Below are 20,381 nucleotides of genomic sequence, written 5' to 3' on the forward strand. Positions count from 1 at the left end.
AGGTTAGGTTAGGTTAGGTCAGGTTAGGTTAGGTTAGGTTAGGTTAGGTCAGTTTAGGTCAGGTTAGGTTAGGTTAGGTTAGGATAGGTAAGGTTAGGTTAGGTTAGGTTAGGTTAAAAAAAAAAAGATATTTTTTTTCAGGTGAGGGCCAGTTAGGTTGTTTTTGTGGTACAGATTTAAGGTACAGTGACACATGGTACAGTGGCTTATGGTGAAGGTAGACAAGGCCTTCCTGCACCATTAGCACCATAGAGTACAGTGCTGTGGTACTGTAGCACTGAAATATTAAGCAAACACAAAAAAAAAAAGATATTTTTTTTCAGGTGAGGGCCAGTTAGGTTGTTTTTGTGGTACAGTTTTAAGGTACAGTGACGCATGGTACAGTCGCTTATGGTGAAGGTAGACAAGGCCTTCCTGCACCATTAGCATCATAGGGTACAGTGATGTGGTATTGTAGCACTGAAATATTAAGAACACGAAAAAAAAACGATATATTTTTTTTTAAGTGAGGGCCAGTTAGGTTAAGTTTTTGGGGTACAGTTTAAATGTACAGTGACGCATGGTATAGTGGCTTATGGTGCAGGTAGACAAGGCCTTCCTGCACCATTAGCACCACAGAGAGAGAGAGAGAGAGAGAGAGAGAGAGAGAGAGAGAGAGAGAGAGAGAGAGAGAGAGAGAGAGAGAGAGAGACTTAACCAAACCTAACTAACTGAATTAATATAAACCTAACCTGATGGAAAGAAATAAAGAAAAAATAAAAGCTGCAACCGGCCTTACCTTTCTTGAGAAGTGTCTTTTTTATGTTTTTACATATTTCCCTGGTGGCAGACGCTACTAGCCGCCCCCTGGCGACACCCCTCGCCACCTCACACATGTACAGACCGACTGCTGCTTTAAAAAGCAACAAATTCACTCCTATATCAAGTCTGACTGGTGCGTTTGTTTACATTTCTCTGGGTCTCGGTCTGGACTCAGGCCTGCAGGATGGGAGAATGTTAGAAAACGAGAGATTTTCAGGCAAAACTAATATAAGTTAATGTTGTGATACAAAACTACAACCACTAATAATAATATACCTCATGTTTTAATAATGCCAAGACAATACAAGATAAACATTAATGACTTACAATGAAAAACAAGATGGAGATAGACAAATTAGGAAAGAAATAGGTTTCTATAGAGTATTACTGTGTGTGTGTGTGTGTGTGTGTGTGTCACTAATTTCTATCTCTTTCTCTCTCTCCTGAGAACTATTTCATATTGCTGTACATCAACATCAAATATCACCACACAAGCCTCTCTCTCTTTCTCTGCACCTCACAACACAACACAACACTTTATCACACTAATCAGTAAACAATACCAAAAGCTCCCCTTCTGCAGGCCTGACTCCTCCCTTTCATTCAGACCCTTTCTTTCCCTCTCTCTCAGCTTGCCCGCCTTCGTATCTGCCTCTATATTTACTCTTGATTCAAGTATACAACTCTACACCATACTGACCTATAGGTACAGTGCAAATAGCTTTTCTTCCTCCCTGTTTTTCCTGTCTCTCTGCCTGTCTGCCTCTTTCTCCCTCTCTACTGACTCATGGCTCAAAGATACAAGTCTAATTAAGCTTTGAACCTCTCTGTCTCTACAATATCATAAAACCTCAACACTCCAAACCAAACCAACCCTGCCAACACCTACCTGTCTCTCTGCCTCAGTCAGTCAGTCAGTCAGTCAGTCAGTCAGTCAGTCAGTCAGCCATTCAACCAGCCAGCTAGCCATTCAACCAACCAGCCAATCAATCAGTCACTCAGCTAGTCAGTCAGTCAGTCAGTCAGTCAGTCAGTCAGTCAGTCAGTCAGTCAGCCAGTCAGTCAGCCATTCAACCAGCCAGCTAGCCATTCAACCAACTAGCCAATCAATCAGTCACTCAGCTAGTCAGTCAGTCAGTCAGTCAGTCAGTCAGTCAGTCAGTCAGTCAGCCATTCAACCAGCCAGCTAGCCATTCAACCAACCAGCCAATCAATCAGTCACTCAGCTAGTCAGTTAGTCAGTCAGTCAGTCAGTCAGTCAGTCAGTCAGTCAGTCAGTCAGTCAGTCAGTCAGTCAGTCAGCCATTCAACCAGCCAGCTAGCCATTCAACCAACCAGCCAATCAATCAGTCAGTCAGTCAGTCAGTCAGTCAGTCAGTCAGTCAGTCAGTCAGTCAGTTAGCCATTCAACCAGCCAGCTAGCCATTCAACCAACCAGCCAATCAATCAGTCACTCAGCTAGTCAGTCAGTCAGTCAGTCAGTCAGTCAGTCAGTCAGTCAGTCAGTCAGCCATTCAACCAGCCAGCTAGGCATTCAACCAACCAGCCAATCAATCAGTCACTCAGCTAGTCAGTCAGTCAGTCAGTCAGTCAGTCAGTCAGTCAGCCAGTCAGTCAGCCATTCAACCAGCCAGCTAGCCATTCAACCAACTAGCCAATCAATCAGTCACTCAGTCAGTCAGTCAGTCAGTCAGTCAGTCAGTCAGTCAGTCAGTCAGTCAGTCAGTCAGCCATTCAACCAGCCAGCTAGCCATTCAACCAACCAGCCAATCAATCAGTCACTCAGTTAGTCAGTCAGTCAGTCAGTCAGTCAGTCAGTCAGTCAGTCAGTCAGTCAGTCAGTCAGTCAGTCAGCCATTCAACCAGCCAGCTAGCCATTCAACCAACCAGCCAATCAATCAGTCACTCAGTTAGTCAGTCAGTCAGTCAGTCAGTCAGTCAGTCAGTCAGTCAGTCAGTCAGTTAGCCATTCAACCAGCCAGCTAGCCATTCAACCAACCAGCCAATCAATCAGTCACTCAGCTAGTCAGTCAGTCAGTCAGTCAGTCAGTCAGTCAGTCAGTCAGTCAGTCAGTCAGTCAGTCAGTCAGCCATTCAACCAGCCAGCTAGGCATTCAACCAACCAGCCAATCAATCAGTCACTCAGCTAGTCAGTCAGTCAGTCAGTCAGTCAGTCAGTCAGTCAGTTAGTCAGTCAGTCAGCCAGTCAGTCAGCCATTCAACCAGCCAGCTAGCCATTCAACCAACTAGCCAATCAATCAGTCACTCAGTTAGTCAGTCAGTCAGTCAGTCAGTCAGTCAGTCAGTCAGTCAGTCAGTCAGCCATTCAACCAGCCAGCTAGCCATTCAACCAACCAGCCAATCAATCAGTCACTCAGCTAGTCAGTTAGTCAGTCAGTCAGTCAGTAAGTCAGTCAGTCAGTCAGTCAGTCAGCCATTCAACCAGCCAGCTAGCCATTCAACCAACCAGCCAATCAATCAGTCACTCAGTTAGTCAGTCAGTCAGTCAGTCAGTCAGTCAGTCAGTCAGTCAGTCAGTTAGCTATTCAACCAGCCTGCTAGCCATTCGACAAACCAGCCAATCAATCAGTCACTCAGCTAGTCAGTCAGTCAGTTAGTCAGTCAGTCAGTCAGTCAGTCAGTCAGTCAGTCAGTCAGTCAGTCAGTCAGTCAGTCAGTCAGTCAGCCATTCAACCAGCCAGCTAGGCATTCAACCAACCAGCCAATCAATCAGTCACTCAGCTAGTCAGTCAGTCAGTCAGTCAGTCAGTCAGTCAGTCAGTCAGTCAGCCATTCAACCAACCAGCTAGCCACCCAACTAGCTAACCAGCCAGTCAATCAGTCACTCAGCCAGCCAGTCAGTCAGTCAGTCAGTTAGTAAGCCAGCCAGCAAGCCAGCCAGCCAGCCAGTCAGTCAGTCAGTCAGTCAGTCACTCAGCCAGCGAGTCAGCCGGCCAGCCAGTCAGTTAGTTCTGTGGGCCTGCGTATGGTTCTGGTGTGCCTCTGTTTGGTTTGTGTTAGGTTCAGCTAGCCCTCTGTTTGGTCTGTGTTTGGTCTCTGGGCCATAGATGCAGCAAGACCGGTTCAAAATTCCAAGCACTGACGCACTGCACAGACTACCACCTCATGCCTGCTTGGTGTGAAAGAGTCTGCTGGGACAAATGACCTACACAGCAACTTGTATCAGTCCCCCAGATGTGTTCCTGGAAGCTCAGTGTTATGGATGCAGTGTGACATGCTGACTTAGGGAAGGCTGTCTGTCGTGGCTGCACCTTGCTGTGGCTAAGAAAAGGCTGTGTTTGTTTGAAGTGCTGTACTGGTCATGCTGGGAAGTGTACAGGCCACCATTAGTAGTAGAAATGTTGCAGTAGAATGAAATTAGTTGGGAAATGTAATGCATAATTATTGGCAGGGAAAAGATGGTGACAGGGATGCTGGGACGTGCTTCACTGTACACCGTGGTGGCCGCCCCTTGGTGCTTGGCGGTACCTTATAGGGCATCAAGGGGCAGTTATTGTAGTCTCATCTTACAGCAAAACAAGTAAAAGAAAAAAAATAGTAATAATAATAATAATAAAATTTTTTTTTTATCATTGTCTTGATGAGCACAAATCTTTCCCTGCCAATACATAAACAGCACATTTTTTCACTAAATTTCACCATTGTAGTACACATTTATACTAGTAATGATGACCTGTAGACTTTCCAGGCATGACAACACTTGAAACACAACCATTTTGTTAGCTACAGCATAGAGCAGCCACCAGACAGCCTTCCCCCACGTCAGCATGTCACACACTGAATCTGTCAGTCTGCTTTCAAGAACATATGAGGGACTAACAGGAGTTGCCATGTACTTAATTTCCTGCAGATTCTTTCACACCAAGGAGTAGCAAGTTGGAAGTCTGTGATTGTAACTATCCTGCTCAATTTCAGCTTCTATTCTAATCTCTACTTAATCTCCATATAGTTCCATTTTGGCCATAAGTCACTGTTTACTTAATCAATCCCTCCTAAGACACTGCACTTTTTTCAGATTATAGAGCTGATAGGTCTCGGTAGGGGGTTGACAGGCCTTGGTGGGGCTTGAGAGGGCCTTGGTGGGGGCTGACAGGGTTTGGTAGGGCTTGGCAGGGGTGACAGCAAAGGCTTCTGTTTAAAATCTCACATCTCAAGCCACCTCATTACTTGAGAGGTGACAAAGGGCTTGGCAGAGCTTGACAGGGATTGGTAGAGGTGACAGAGGCAGGCAGGAGTGACAGGGGATGACAAGGAACACCTCAAAATTAATGTACACGCATGTACAGACCGACTGCCCCTCTAAAAATGCTTCAAACTTTCCTTGTTTTGTATAAGCTTGAGCACCTGGTACACTCACGGGCACACAGCACCCCCGGGCCGTCCCCCAACACCTCAGGGCCCGGGAAAGGGGGGGTCCCAGGCCGGGATGGAAATAAATAAATAAAAATAAAAGCTGGAACCGGCCTTACCTTTCTTGAGGGCGTCTTCTTTATGTCTGTACATATTTCCATGGTGGCACACGCTACTAGCCGCCCCCTGGACACGCCCCTCGCCACCTCACGCATGTACAGACCGACTGCCCCTCTCTGAAAAGCAACAAATTCAGCCCTATATCAAGTCTGACTCGTGCCTGTTTACATTTCTCTGGGTCTCTGTCAGGGCTCAGGCGTGTAGAATGGGAGAATGGTAGAAAACGAAAGATTTTCAGGGGAAACTAGTTATAAGTCTATTATAAAATACCGTGATACAACCACTAATAATGTCTTAATAATGCACTTTTTCCTAACAGTATACTGAGGTCGACAAACTGAAAGGCTTTGGAGTAGTCAACAAAGACTGATTTCACTAATTAATTGCTTGGTATGTCAGTCACTTTGAATCGTCTTTTTGCCTTGTGACTAATTTTTAATGTCTCGGTTAGGTTAGGTTTGGTTAGGTTAGGTTAGGTTAGGTTAGGTTAGGTCAGGTCAGGTTAGGTTAGGTTAGGTTAGGTTAGGTCAGGTTAGGTTAGGTTAGGTTAGGTTAGGTCAGGTCAGGTCAGGTTAGGTTAGGTTAGGTTAGGTTAGGTAAGGTTAGGTTAGGTTAGGTTAGGTTAAAAAAAAAAGATTTTTTTTCAGGTGAGGGCCAGTTAGGTTGTTTTTGTGGTACAGATTTAAGGTACAGTGACACATGGTACAGTGGCTTATGGTGAAGGTAGACAAGGCCTTCCTGCACCATTAGCACCATAGAGTACAGTGCTGTGGTACTGTAGCACTGAAATATTAAGCAAACACAAAAAAAAAAAGATATTTTTTTTCAGGTGAGGGCCAGTTAGGTTGTTTTTGTGGTACAGTTTTAAGGTACAGTGACGCATGGTACAGTCGCTTATGGTGAAGGTAGACAAGGCCTTCCTGCACCATTAGCATCATAGGGTACAGTGATGTGGTATTGTAGCACTGAAATATTAAGAACACGAAAAAAAAACGATATATTTTTTTTTAAGTGAGGGCCAGTTAGGTTAAGTTTTTGGGGTACAGTTTAAATGTACAGTGACGCATGGTATAGTGGCTTATGGTGCAGGTAGACAAGGCCTTCCTGCACCATTAGCACCACAGAGAGAGAGAGAGAGAGAGAGAGAGAGAGAGAGAGAGAGAGAGAGAGAGAGAGAGAGAGAGAGAGAGAGAGAGAGAGAGACTTAACCAAACCTAACTAACTGAATTAATATAAACCTAACCTGATGGAAAGAAATAAAGAAAAAATAAAAGCTGCAACCGGCCTTACCTTTCTTGAGAAGCGTCTTTTTTATGTTTTTACATATTTCCCTGGTGGCAGACGCTACTAGCCGCCCCCTGGCGACACCCCTCGCCACCTCACACATGTACAGACCGACTGCCGCTTTAAAAAGCAACAAATTCACTCCTATATCAAGTCTGACTGGTGCGTTTGTTTACATTTCTCTGGGTCTCGGTCTGGACTCAGGCCTGCAGGATGGGAGAATGTTAGAAAACGAGAGATTTTCAGGCAAAACTAATATAAGTTAATGTTGTGATACAAAACTACAACCACTAATAATAATATACCTCATGTTTTAATAATGCCAAGACAATACAAGATAAACATTAATGACTTACAATGAAAAACAAGATGGAGATAGACAAATTAGGAAAGAAATAGGTTTCTATAGAGTATTACTGTGTGTGTGTGTGTGTGTGTGTGTGTGTGTGTGTGTGTGTGTGTGTGTGTCACTAATTTCTATCTCTTTCTCTCTCTCCTGAGAACTATTTCATATTGCTGTACATCAACATGAAATATCACCACACAAGCCTCTCTCTCTTTCTCTGCACCTCACAACACAACACAACACTTTATCACACTAATCAGTAAACAATACCAAAAGCTCCCCTTCTGCAGGCCTGACTCCTCCCTTTTATTCAGACCCTTTCTTTCCCTCTCTCTCAGCTTGCCCGCCTTTGTATCTGCGTCTATATTTACTCTTGATTCAAGTATACAACTCTACACCATACTGACCTATAGGTACAGTGCAAATAGCTTTTCTTCCTCCCTGTTTTTCCTGTCTCTCTGCCTGTCTGCCTCTTTCTCCCTCTCTACTGACTCATGGCTCAAAGATACAAGTCTAATTAAGCTTTGAACCTCTCTGTCTCTACAATATCATAAAACCTCAACACTCCAAACCAAACCAACCCTGCCAACACCTACCTGTCTCTCTGCCTCAGTCAGTCAGTCAGTCAGTCAGTCAGTCAGTCAGTCAGCCATTCAACCAGCCAGCTAGCCATTCAACCAACCAGCCAATCAATCAGTCACTCAGCTAGTCAGTCAGTCAGTCAGTCAGTCAGTCAGTCAGTCAGTCAGTCAGTCAGCCAGTCAGTCAGCCATTCAACCAGCCAGCTAGCCATTCAACCAACTAGCCAATCAATCAGTCACTCAGCTAGTCAGTCAGTCAGTCAGTCAGTCAGTCAGTCAGTCAGTCAGTCAGCCATTCAACCAGCCAGCTAGCCATTCAACCAACCAGCCAATCAATCAGTCACTCAGCTAGTCAGTTAGTCAGTCAGTCAGTCAGTCAGTCAGTCAGTCAGTCAGTCAGTCAGTCAGTCAGTCAGTCAGCCATTCATCCAGCCAGCTAGCCATTCAACCAACCAGCCAATCAATCAGTCACTCAGTCAGTCAGTCAGTCAGTCAGTCAGTCAGTCAGTCAGTCAGTTAGCCATTCAACCAGCCAGCTAGCCATTCAACCAACAAGCCAATCAATCAGTCACTCAGCTAGTCAGTCAGTCAGTCAGTCAGTCAGTCAGTCAGTCAGTCAGTCAGTCAGTCAGCCATTCAACCAGCCAGCTAGGCATTCAACCAACCAGCCAATCAATCAGTCACTCAGCTAGTCAGTCAGTCAGTCAGTCAGTCAGTCAGTCAGTCAGCCAGTCAGTCAGCCATTCAACCAGCCAGCTAGCCATTCAACCAACTAGCCAATCAATCAGTCAGTCAGTCAGTCAGTCAGTCAGTCAGTCAGTCAGTCAGTCAGTCAGTCAGTCAGTCAGTCAGTCAGTCAGCCATTCAACCAGCCAGCTAGCCATTCAACCAACCAGCCAATCAATCAGTCACTCAGCTAGTCAGTTAGTCAGTCAGTCAGTCAGTCAGTCAGTCAGTCAGTCAGTCAGTCAGTCAGTCAGTCAGTCAGCCATTCATCCAGCCAGCTAGCCATTCAACCAACCAGCCAATCAATCAGTCACTCAGTTAGTCAGTCAGTCAGTCAGTCAGTCAGTCAGTCAGTCAGTCAGTCAGTCAGGTTAGCCATTCAACCAGCCAGCTAGCCATTCAACCAACCAGCCAATCAATCAGTCACTCAGCTAGTCAGTCAGTCAGTCAGTCAGTCAGTCAGTCAGTCAGTCAGTCAGTCAGTCAGTCAGTCAGCCATTCAACCAGCCAGCTAGGCATTCAACCAACCAGCCAATCAATCAGTCACTCAGCTAGTCAGTCAGTCAGTCAGTCAGTCAGTCAGTCAGTCAGTTAGTCAGTCAGTCAGCCAGTCAGTCAGCCATTCAACCAGCCAGCTAGCCATTCAACCAACTAGCCAATCAATCAGTCACTCAGCTAGTCAGTCAGTCAGTCAGTCAGTCAGTCAGTCAGTCAGTCAGTCAGTCAGCCATTCAACCAGCCAGCTAGCCATTCAATCAACCAGCCAATCAATCAGTCACTCAGCTAGTCAGTTAGTCAGTCAGTCAGTCAGTAAGTCAGTCAGTCAGTCAGTCAGTCAGCCATTCAACCAGCCAGCTAGCCATTCAACCAACCAGCCAATCAATCAGTCACTCAGTTAGTCAGTCAGTCAGTCATTCAGTCAGTCAGTCAGTCAGTCAGTCAGTTAGCCATTCAACCAGCCAGCTAGCCATTCGACAAACCAGCCAATCAATCAGTCACTCAGCTAGTCAGTCAGTCAGTTAGTCAGTCAGTCAGTCAGTCAGTCAGTCAGTCAGTCAGTCAGTCAGTCAGTCAGTCAGTCAGTCAGCCATTCAACCAGCCAGCTAGGCATTCAACCAACCAGCCAATCAATCAGTCACTCAGCTAGTCAGTCAGTCAGTCAGTCAGTCAGTCAGTCAGTCAGTCAGTCAGTCAGTCAGCCATTCAACCAACCAGCTAGCCACCCAACTAGCTAACCAGCCAGTCAATCAGTCACTCAGCCAGCCAGTCAGTCAGTCAGTCAGTTAGTAAGCCAGCCAGCAAGCCAGCCAGCCAGCCAGTCAGTCAGTCAGTCAGTCAGTCAGTCACTCAGCCAGCGAGTCAGCCGGCCAGCCAGTCAGTTAGTTCTGTGGGCCTGTGTATGGTTCTGGTGGGCGTCTGTTTGGTTTGTGTTAGGTTCAGCTAGCCCTCTGTTTGGTCTGTGTTTGGTCTCTGGGCCATAGATGCAGCAAGACCGGTTCAAAATTCCAAGCACTGACGCACTGCACAGACTACCACCTCATGCCTGCTTGGTGTGAAAGAGTCTGCTGGGACAAATGACCTACACAGCAACTTGTATCAGTCCCCCAGATGTGTTCCTGGAAGCTCAGTGTTATGGATGCAGTGTGACATGCTGACTTAGGGAAGGCTGTCTGTCGTGGCTGCACCTTGCTGTGGCTAAGAAAAGGCTGTGTTTGTTTGAAGTGCTGTACTGGTCATGCTGGGAAGTGTACAGGCCACCATTAGTAGTAGAAATGTTGCACTAGAATGAAATTAGTTGGGAAATGTAATGCATAATTATTGGCAGGGAAAAGATGGTGACAGGGATGCTGGGACGTGCTTCACTGTACACCGTGGTGGCCGCCCCTTGGTGCTTGGCGGTACCTTATAGGGCATCAAGGGGGCAGTTATTGTAGTCTCATCTTACAGCAAAACAAGTAAAAGAAAAAAAAATAGTAATAATAATAATAATATAAAAAAATTTTTTATCATTGTCTTGATGAGCACAAATCTTTCCCTGCCAATACATAAACAGCACATTTTTTCACTAAATTTCACCATTGTAGTACACATTTATACTAGTAATGATGACCTGTAGACTTTCCAGGCATGACAACACTTGAAACACAACCATTTTGTTAGCTACAGCATAGAGCAGCCACCAGACAGCCTTCCCCCACGTCAGCATGTCACACACTGAATCTGTCAGTCTGCTTTCAAGAACACATGAGGGACTAACAGGAGTTGCCATGTACTTAATTTCCTGCAGATTCTTTCACACCAAGGAGTAGCAAGTTGGAAGTCTGTGATTGTAACTATCCTGCTCAATTTCAGCTTCTATTCTAATCTCTACTTAATCTCCATATAGTTCCATTTTGGCCATAAGTCACTGTTTACTTAATCAATCCCTCCTAAGACACTGCACTTTTTTCGAGATTATAGAGCTGATAGGTCTCGGTAGGGGGTTGACAGGCCTTGGTGGGGCTTGAGAGGGCCTTGGTGGGGGCTGACAGGGTTTGGTAGGGCTTGGCAGGGGTGACAGCAAAGGCTTCTGTTTAAAATCTCACATCTCAAGCCACCTCATTACTTGAGAGGTGACAAAGGGCTTGGCAGAGCTTGACAGGGATTGGTAGAGGTGACAGAGGCAGGCAGGAGTGACAGGGGATGACAAGGAACACCTCAAAATTAATGTACACGCATGTACAGACCGACTGCCCCTCTAAAAATGCTTCAAACTTTCCTTGTTTTGTATAAGCTTGAGCACCTGGTACACTCACGGGCACACAGCACCCCCGGGCCGTCCCCCCAACACCTCAGGGCCCGGGAAAGGGGGGGTCCCAGGCCGGGTTGGAAATAAATAAAATAAAAAATAAAAGCTGGAACCGGCCTTACCTTTCTTGAGGGCGTCTTCTTTATGTCTGTACATATTTCCATGGTGGCACACGCTACTAGCCGCCCCCTGGACACGCCCCTCGCCACCTCACGCATGTAGAGACCGACTGCCCCTCTCTGAAAAGCAACAAATTCAGCCCTATATCAAGTCTGACTCGTGCCTGTTTACATTTCTCTGGGTCTCTGTCAGGGCTCAGGCGTGTAGAATGGGAGAATGGTAGAAAACGAAAGATTTTCAGGGGAAACTAGTTATAAGTCTATTATAAAATACCGTGATACAACCACTAATAATGTCTTAATAATGCACTTTTTCCTAACAGTATACTGAGGTCGACAAACTGAAAGGCTTTGGAGTAGTCAACAAAGACTGATTTCACTAATTAATTGCTTGGTATGTCAGTCACTTTGAATCGTCTTTTTGCCTTGTGACTAATTTTTAATGTCCTCGGCCAGGTTAGGCCAGGCCAGGCCAGGCCAGGCCAGGCCAGGCCAGGCCAGGCCAGGCCAGGCCAGGCCAGGCCAGGCCAGGCCAGGCCAGGCCAGGCCAGGCCAGGCCAGGCCAGGCCAGGCCAGGCCAGGCCAGGCCAGGCCAGGCCAGGCCAGGCCAGGCCAGGCCAGGCCAGGCCAGGCCAGGCCAGGCCAGGCCAGGCCAGGCCAGGCCAGGCCAGGCCAGGCCAGGCCAGGCCAGGCCAGGCCAGGCCAGGCCAGGCCAGGCCAGGCCAGGCCAGGCCAGGCCAGGCCAGGCCAGGCCAGGCCAGGCCAGGCCAGGCCAGGCCAGGCCAGGCCAGGCCAGGCCAGGCCAGGCCAGGCCAGGCCAGGCCAGGCCAGGCCAGGCCAGGCCAGGCCAGGCCAGGCCAGGCCAGGCCAGGCCAGGCCAGGCCAGGCCAGGCCAGGCCAGGCCAGGCCAGGCCAGGCCAGGCCAGGCCAGGCCAGGCCAGGCCAGGCCAGGCCAGGCCAGGCCAGGCCAGGCCAGGCCAGGCCAGGCCAGGCCAGGCCAGGCCAGGCCAGGCCAGGCCAGGCCAGGCCAGGCCAGGCCAGGCCAGGCCAGGCCAGGCCAGGCCAGGCCAGGCCAGGCCAGGCCAGGCCAGGCCAGGCCAGGCCAGGCCAGGCCAGGCCAGGCCAGGCCAGGCCAGGCCAGGCCAGGCCAGGCCAGGCCAGGCCAGGCCAGGCCAGGCCAGGCCAGGCCAGGCCAGGCCAGGCCAGGCCAGGCCAGGCCAGGCCAGGCCAGGCCAGGCCAGGCCAGGCCAGGCCAGGCCAGGCCAGGCCAGGCCAGGCCAGGCCAGGCCAGGCCAGGCCAGGCCAGGCCAGGCCAGGCCAGGCCAGGCCAGGCCAGGCCAGGCCAGGCCAGGCCAGGCCAGGCCAGGCCAGGCCAGGCCAGGCCAGGCCAGGCCAGGCCAGGCCAGGCCAGGCCAGGCCAGGCCAGGCCAGGCCAGGCCAGGCCAGGCCAGGCCAGGCCAGGCCAGGCCAGGCCAGGCCAGGCCAGGCCAGGCCAGGCCAGGCCAGGCCAGGCCAGGCCAGGCCAGGCCAGGCCAGGCCAGGCCAGGCCAGGCCAGGCCAGGCCAGGCCAGGCCAGGCCAGGCCAGGCCAGGCCAGGCCAGGCCAGGCCAGGCCAGGCCAGGCCAGGCCAGGCCAGGCCAGGCCAGGCCAGGCCAGGCCAGGCCAGGCCAGGCCAGGCCAGGCCAGGCCAGGCCAGGCCAGGCCAGGCCAGGCCAGGCCAGGCCAGGCCAGGCCAGGCCAGGCCAGGCCAGGCCAGGCCAGGCCAGGCCAGGCCAGGCCAGGCCAGGCCAGGCCAGGCCAGGCCAGGCCAGGCCAGGCCAGGCCAGGCCAGGCCAGGCCAGGCCAGGCCAGGCCAGGCCAGGCCAGGCCAGGCCAGGCCAGGCCAGGCCAGGCCAGGCCAGGCCAGGCCAGGCCAGGCCAGGCCAGGCCAGGCCAGGCCAGGCCAGGCCAGGCCAGGCCAGGCCAGGCCAGGCCAGGCCAGGCCAGGCCAGGCCAGGCCAGGCCAGGCCAGGCCAGGCCAGGCCAGGCCAGGCCAGGCCAGGCCAGGCCAGGCCAGGCCAGGCCAGGCCAGGCCAGGCCAGGCCAGGCCAGGCCAGGCCAGGCCAGGCCAGGCCAGGCCAGGCCAGGCCAGGCCAGGCCAGGCCAGGCCAGGCCAGGCCAGGCCAGGCCAGGCCAGGCCAGGCCAGGCCAGGCCAGGCCAGGCCAGGCCAGGCCAGGCCAGGCCAGGCCAGGCCAGGCCAGGCCAGGCCAGGCCAGGCCAGGCCAGGCCAGGCCAGGCCAGGCCAGGCCAGGCCAGGCCAGGCCAGGCCAGGCCAGGCCAGGCCAGGCCAGGCCAGGCCAGGCCAGGCCAGGCCAGGCCAGGCCAGGCCAGGCCAGGCCAGGCCAGGCCAGGCCAGGCCAGGCCAGGCCAGGCCAGGCCAGGCCAGGCCAGGCCAGGCCAGGCCAGGCCAGGCCAGGCCAGGCCAGGCCAGGCCAGGCCAGGCCAGGCCAGGCCAGGCCAGGCCAGGCCAGGCCAGGCCAGGCCAGGCCAGGCCAGGCCAGGCCAGGCCAGGCCAGGCCAGGCCAGGCCAGGCCAGGCCAGGCCAGGCCAGGCCAGGCCAGGCCAGGCCAGGCCAGGCCAGGCCAGGCCAGGCCAGGCCAGGCCAGGCCAGGCCAGGCCAGGCCAGGCCAGGCCAGGCCAGGCCAGGCCAGGCCAGGCCAGGCCAGGCCAGGCCAGGCCAGGCCAGGCCAGGCCAGGCCAGGCCAGGCCAGGCCAGGCCAGGCCAGGCCAGGCCAGGCCAGGCCAGGCCAGGCCAGGCCAGGCCAGGCCAGGCCAGGCCAGGCCAGGCCAGGCCAGGCCAGGCCAGGCCAGGCCAGGCCAGGCCAGGCCAGGCCAGGCCAGGCCAGGCCAGGCCAGGCCAGGCCAGGCCAGGCCAGGCCAGGCCAGGCCAGGCCAGGCCAGGCCAGGCCAGGCCAGGCCAGGCCAGGCCAGGCCAGGCCAGGCCAGGCCAGGCCAGGCCAGGCCAGGCCAGGCCAGGCCAGGCCAGGCCAGGCCAGGCCAGGCCAGGCCAGGCCAGGCCAGGCCAGGGCCAGGCCAGGCCAGGCCAGGCCAGGCCAGGCCAGGCCAGGCCAGGCCAGGCCAGGCCAGGCCAGGCCAGGCCAGGCCAGGCCAGGCCAGGCCAGGCCAGGCCAGGCCAGGCCAGGCCAGGCCAGGCCAGGCCAGGCCAGGCCAGGCCAGGCCAGGCCAGGCCAGGCCAGGCCAGGCCAGGCCAGGCCAGGCCAGGCCAGGCCAGGCCAGGCCAGGCCAGGCCAGGCCAGGCCAGGCCAGGCCAGGCCAGGCCAGGCCAGGCCAGGCCAGGCCAGGCCAGGCCAGGCCAGGCCAGGCCAGGCCAGGCCAGGCCAGGCCAGGCCAGGCCAGGCCAGGCCAGGCCAGGCCAGGCCAGGCCAGGCCAGGCCAGGCCAGGCCAGGCCAGGCCAGGCCAGGCCAGGCCAGGCCAGGCCAGGCCAGGCCAGGGCCAGGCCAGGCCAGGCCAGGCCAGGCCAGGCCAGGCCAGGCCAGGCCAGGCCAGGCCAGGCCAGGCCAGGCCAGGCCAGGCCAGGCCAGGCCAGGCCAGGCCAGGCCAGGCCAGGCCAGGCCAGGCCAGGCCAGGCCAGGCCAGGCCAGGCCAGGCCAGGCCAGGCCAGGCCAGGGCCAGGCCAGGCCAGGCCAGGCCAGGCCAGGCCAGGCCAGGCCAGGCCAGGCCAGGCCAGGCCAGGCCAGGCCAGGCCAGGCCAGGCCAGGCCAGGCCAGGCCAGGCCAGGCCAGGCCAGGCCAGGCCAGGCCAGGCCAGGCCAGGCCAGGCCAGGCCAGGCCAGGCCAGGCCAGGCCAGGCCAGGCCAGGCCAGGCCAGGCCAGGCCAGGCCAGGCCAGGCCAGGCCAGGCCAGGCCAGGCCAGGCCAGGCCAGGCCAGGCCAGGCCAGGCCAGGCCAGGCCAGGCCAGGCCAGGCCAGGCCAGGCCAGGCCAGGCCAGGCCAGGCCAGGCCAGGCCAGGCCAGGCCAGGCCAGGCCAGGCCAGGCCAGGCCAGGCCAGGCCAGGCCAGGCCAGGCCAGGCCAGGCCAGGCCAGGCCAGGCCAGGCCAGGCCAGGCCAGGCCAGGCCAGGCCAGGCCAGGCCAGGCCAGGCCAGGCCAGGCCAGGCCAGGCCAGGCCAGGCCAGGCCAGGCCAGGCCAGGCCAGGCCAGGCCAGGCCAGGCCAGGCCAGGCCAGGCCAGGCCAGGCCAGGCCAGGCCAGGCCAGGCCAGGCCAGGCCAGGCCAGGCCAGGCCAGGCCAGGGCCAGGCCAGGCCAGGCCAGGCCAGGCCAGGCCAGGCCAGGCCAGGCCAGGCCAGGCCAGGCCAGGCCAGGCCAGGCCAGGCCAGGCCAGGCCAGGCCAGGCCAGGCCAGGCCAGGCCAGGCCAGGCCAGGCCAGGCCAGGCCAGGCCAGGCCAGGCCAGGCCAGGCCAGGCCAGGCCAGGCCAGGCCAGGCCAGGCCAGGCCAGGCCAGGCCAGGCCAGGCCAGGCCAGGCCAGGCCAGGCCAGGCCAGGCCAGGCCAGGCCAGGCCAGGCCAGGCCAGGCCAGGCCAGGCCAGGCCAGGCCAGGCCAGGCCAGGCCAGGCCAGGCCAGGCCAGGCCAGGCCAGGCCAGGCCAGGCCAGGCCAGGCCAGGCCAGGCCAGGCCAGGCCAGGCCAGGCCAGGCCAGGCCAGGCCAGGCCAGGCCAGGCCAGGCCAGGCCAGGCCAGGCCAGGCCAGGCCAGGCCAGGCCAGGCCAGGCCAGGCCAGGCCAGGCCAGGCCAGGCCAGGCCAGGCCAGGCCAGGCCAGGCCAGGCCAGGCCAGGCCAGGCCAGGCCAGGCCAGGCCAGGCCAGGCCAGGCCAGGCCAGGCCAGGCCAGGCCAGGCCAGGCCAGGCCAGGCCAGGCCAGGCCAGGCCAGGCCAGGCCAGGCCAGGCCAGGCCAGGCCAGGCCAGGCCAGGCCAGGCCAGGCCAGGCCAGGCCAGGCCAGGCCAGGCCAGGCCAGGCCAGGCCAGGCCAGGCCAGGCCAGGCCAGGCCAGGCCAGGCCAGGCCAGGCCAGGCCAGGCCAGGCCAGGCCAGGCCAGGCCAGGCCAGGCCAGGCCAGGCCAGGCCAGGCCAGGCCAGGCCAGGCCAGGCCAGGCCAGGCCAGGCCAGGCCAGGCCAGGCCAGGCCAGGCCAGGCCAGGCCAGGCCAGGCCAGGCCAGGCCAGGCCAGGCCAGGCCAGGCCAGGCCAGGCCAGGCCAGGCCAGGCCAGGCCAGGCCAGGCCAGGCCAGGCCAGGCCAGGCCAGGCCAGGCCAGGCCAGGCCAGGCCAGGCCAGGCCAGGCCAGGCCAGGCCAGGCCAGGCCAGGCCAGGCCAGGCCAGGCCAGGCCAGGCCAGGCCAGGCCAGGCCAGGCCAGGCCAGGCCAGGCCAGGCCAGGCCAGGCCAGGCCAGGCCAGGCCAGGCCAGGCCAGGCCAGGCCAGGCCAGGCCAGGCCAGGCCAGGCCAGGCCAGGCCAGGCCAGGCCAGGCCAGGCCAGGCCAGGCCAGGCCAGGCCAGGCCAGGCCAGGCCAGGCCAGGCCAGGCCAGGCCAGGCCAGGCCAGGCCAGGCCAGGCCAGGCCAGGCCAGGCCAGGCCAGGCCAGGCCAGGCCAGGCCAGGCCAGGCCAGGCCAGGCCAGGCCAGGCCAGGCCAGGCCAGGCCAGGCCAGGCCAGGCCAGGCCAGGCCAGGCCAGGCCAGGCCAGGCCAGGCCAGGCCAGGCCAGGCCAGGCCAGGCCAGGCCAGGCCAGGCCAGGCCAGGCCAGGCCAGGCCAGGCCAGGCCAGGCCAGGCCAGGCCAGGCCAGGCCAGGCCAGGCCAGGCCAGGCCAGGCCAGGCCAGGCCAGGCCAGGCCAGGCCAGGCCAGGCCAGGCCAGGCCAGGCCAGGCCAGGCCAGGCCAGGCCAGGCCAGGCCAGGCCAGGCCAGGCCAGGCCAGGCCAGGCCAGGCCAGGCCAGGCCAGGCCAGGCCAGGCCAGGCCAGGGCCAGGCCAGGCCAGGCCAGGCCAGGCCAGGCCAGGCCAGGCCAGGCCAGGCCAGGCCAGGCCAGGCCAGGCCAGGCCAGGCCAGGCCAGGCCAGGCCAGGCCAGGCCAGGCCAGGCCAGGCCAGGCCAGGCCAGGCCAGGCCAGGCCAGGCCAGGCCAGGCCAGGCCAGGCCAGGCCAGGCCAGGCCAGGCCAGGCCAGGCCAGGCCAGGCCAGGCCAGGCCAGGCCAGGCCAGGCCAGGCCAGGCCAGGCCAGGCCAGGCCAGGCCAGGCCAGGCCAGGCCAGGCCAGGCCAGGCCAGGCCAGGCCAGGCCAGGCCAGGCCAGGCCAGGCCAGGCCAGGCCAGGCCAGGCCAGGCCAGGCCAGGCCAGGCCAGGCCAGGCCAGGCCAGGCCAGGCCAGGCCAGGCCAGGCCAGGCCAGGCCAGGCCAGGCCAGGCCAGGCCAGGCCAGGCCAGGCCAGGCCAGGCCAGGCCAGGCCAGGCCAGGCCAGGCCAGGCCAGGCCAGGCCAGGCCAGGCCAGGCCAGGCCAGGCCAGGCCAGGCCAGGCCAGGCCAGGCCAGGCCAGGCCAGGCCAGGCCAGGCCAGGCCAGGCCAGGCCAGGCCAGGCCAGGCCAGGCCAGGCCAGGCCAGGCCAGGCCAGGCCAGGCCAGGCCAGGCCAGGCCAGGCCAGGCCAGGCCAGGCCAGGCCAGGCCAGGCCAGGCCAGGCCAGGCCAGGCCAGGCCAGGCCAGGCCAGGCCAGGCCAGGCCAGGCCAGGCCAGGCCAGGCCAGGCCAGGCCAGGCCAGGCCAGGCCAGGCCAGGCCAGGCCAGGCCAGGCCAGGCCAGGCCAGGCCAGGCCAGGCCAGGCCAGGCCAGGCCAGGCCAGGCCAGGCCAGGCCAGGCCAGGCCAGGCCAGGCCAGGCCAGGCCAGGCCAGGCCAGGCCAGGCCAGGCCAGGCCAGGCCAGGCCAGGCCAGGCCAGGCCAGGCCAGGCCAGGCCAGGCCAGGCCAGGCCAGGCCAGGCCAGGCCAGGCCAGGCCAGGCCAGGCCAGGCCAGGCCAGGCCAGGCCAGGCCAGGCCAGGCCAGGCCAGGCCAGGCCAGGCCAGGCCAGGCCAGGCCAGGCCAGGCCAGGCCAGGCCAGGCCAGGCCAGGCCAGGCCAGGCCAGGCCAGGCCAGGCCAGGCCAGGCCAGGCCAGGCCAGGCCAGGCCAGGCCAGGCCAGGCCAGGCCAGGCCAGGCCAGGCCAGGGCCAGGCCAGGCCAGGCCAGGCCAGGCCAGGCCAGGCCAGGCCAGGCCAGGCCAGGCCAGGCCAGGCCAGGCCAGGCCAGGCCAGGCCAGGCCAGGCCAGGCCAGGCCAGGCCAGGCCAGGCCAGGCCAGGCCAGGCCAGGCCAGGCCAGGCCAGGCCAGGCCAGGCCAGGCCAGGCCAGGCCAGGCCAGGCCAGGCCAGGCCAGGCCAGGCCAGGCCAGGCCAGGCCAGGCCAGGCCAGGCCAGGCCAGGCCAGGCCAGGCCAGGCCAGGCCAGGCCAGGCCAGGCCAGGCCAGGCCAGGCCAGGCCAGGCCAGGCCAGGCCAGGCCAGGCCAGGCCAGGCCAGGCCAGGCCAGGCCAGGCCAGGCCAGGCCAGGCCAGGCCAGGCCAGGCCAGGCCAGGCCAGGCCAGGCCAGGCCAGGCCAGGCCAGGCCAGGCCAGGCCAGGCCAGGCCAGGCCAGGCCAGGCCAGGCCAGGCCAGGGCCAGGCCAGGCCAGGCCAGGCCAGGCCAGGCCAGGCCAGGCCAGGCCAGGCCAGGCCAGGCCAGGCCAGGCCAGGCCAGGCCAGGCCAGGCCAGGCCAGGCCAGGCCAGGCCAGGCCAGGCCAGGCCAGGCCAGGCCAGGCCAGGCCAGGCCAGGCCAGGCCAGGCCAGGCCAGGCCAGGCCAGGCCAGGCCAGGCCAGGCCAGGCCAGGCCAGGCCAGGCCAGGCCAGGCCAGGCCAGGCCAGGCCAGGCCAGGCCAGGCCAGGCCAGGCCAGGCCAGGCCAGGCCAGGCCAGGCCAGGCCAGGCCAGGCCAGGCCAGGCCAGGCCAGGGCCAGGCCAGGCCAGGCCAGGCCAGGCCAGGCCAGGCCAGGCCAGGCCAGGCCAGGCCAGGCCAGGCCAGGCCAGGCCAGGCCAGGCCAGGCCAGGCCAGGCCAGGCCAGGCCAGGCCAGGCCAGGCCAGGCCAGGCCAGGCCAGGCCAGGCCAGGCCAGGCCAGGCCAGGCCAGGCCAGGCCAGGCCAGGCCAGGCCAGGCCAGGCCAGGCCAGGCCAGGCCAGGCCAGGCCAGGCCAGGCCAGGCCAGGCCAGGCCAGGCCAGGCCAGGCCAGGCCAGGCCAGGCCAGGCCAGGCCAGGCCAGGCCAGGCCAGGCCAGGCCAGGCCAGGCCAGGCCAGGCCAGGCCAGGCCAGGCCAGGCCAGGCCAGGCCAGGCCAGGCCAGGCCAGGCCAGGCCAGGCCAGGCCAGGCCAGGCCAGGCCAGGCCAGGCCAGGCCAGGCCAGGCCAGGCCAGGCCAGGCCAGGCCAGGCCAGGCCAGGCCAGGCCAGGCCAGGCCAGGCCAGGCCAGGCCAGGCCAGGCCAGGCCAGGCCAGGCCAGGCCAGGCCAGGCCAGGCCAGGCCAGGCCAGGCCAGGCCAGGCCAGGCCAGGCCAGGCCAGGCCAGGCCAGGCCAGGCCAGGCCAGGCCAGGCCAGGCCAGGCCAGGCCAGGCCAGGCCAGGCCAGGCCAGGCCAGGCCAGGCCAGGCCAGGCCAGGCCAGGCCAGGCCAGGCCAGGCCAGGCCAGGCCAGGCCAGGCCAGGCCAGGCCAGGCCAGGCCAGGCCAGGCCAGGCCAGGCCAGGCCAGGCCAGGCCAGGCCAGGCCAGGCCAGGCCAGGCCAGGCCAGGCCAGGCCAGGCCAGCCAGGCCAGGCCAGGCCAGGCCAGGCCAGGCCAGGCCAGGCCAGGCCAGGCCAGGCCAGGCCAGGCCAGGCCAGGCCAGGCCAGGCCAGGCCAGGCCAGGCCAGGCCAGGCCAGGCCAGGCCAGGCCAGGCCAGGCCAGGCCAGGCCAGGCCAGGCCAGGCCAGGCCAGGCCAGGCCAGGCCAGGCCAGGCCAGGCCAGGCCAGGCCAGGCCAGGCCAGGCCAGGCCAGGCCAGGCCAGGCCAGGCCAGGCCAGGCCAGGCCAGGCCAGGCCAGGCCAGGCCAGGCCAGGCCAGGCCAGGCCAGGCCAGGCCAGGCCAGGCCAGGCCAGGCCAGGCCAGGCCAGGCCAGGCCAGGCCAGGC

General features: G+C 60.5%; 1 long non-coding RNA gene across 1 annotated transcript; it reads right to left on the bottom strand.

Annotated features, from left to right (window-relative positions):
* Nucleotides 1-843: 843 nt before the first annotated feature.
* On the bottom strand, nt 844-11,274 carry LOC135098124 (uncharacterized). Its single transcript, XR_010266594.1, has 4 exons — nt 11,140-11,274; nt 6,583-6,782; nt 5,292-5,408; nt 844-978 (listed from the first exon to the last, which is right to left on the bottom strand). It is a non-coding gene; the product is annotated as an uncharacterized LOC135098124 (long non-coding RNA).
* Between the last annotated feature and the right edge of the window lie 9,107 nt (nt 11,275-20,381).

The sequence above is a fragment of the Scylla paramamosain genome, unplaced genomic scaffold (assembly GCF_035594125.1).
Source record: "Scylla paramamosain isolate STU-SP2022 unplaced genomic scaffold, ASM3559412v1 Contig46, whole genome shotgun sequence".
Lineage (NCBI taxonomy): Eukaryota > Metazoa > Arthropoda > Malacostraca > Decapoda > Portunidae > Scylla > Scylla paramamosain.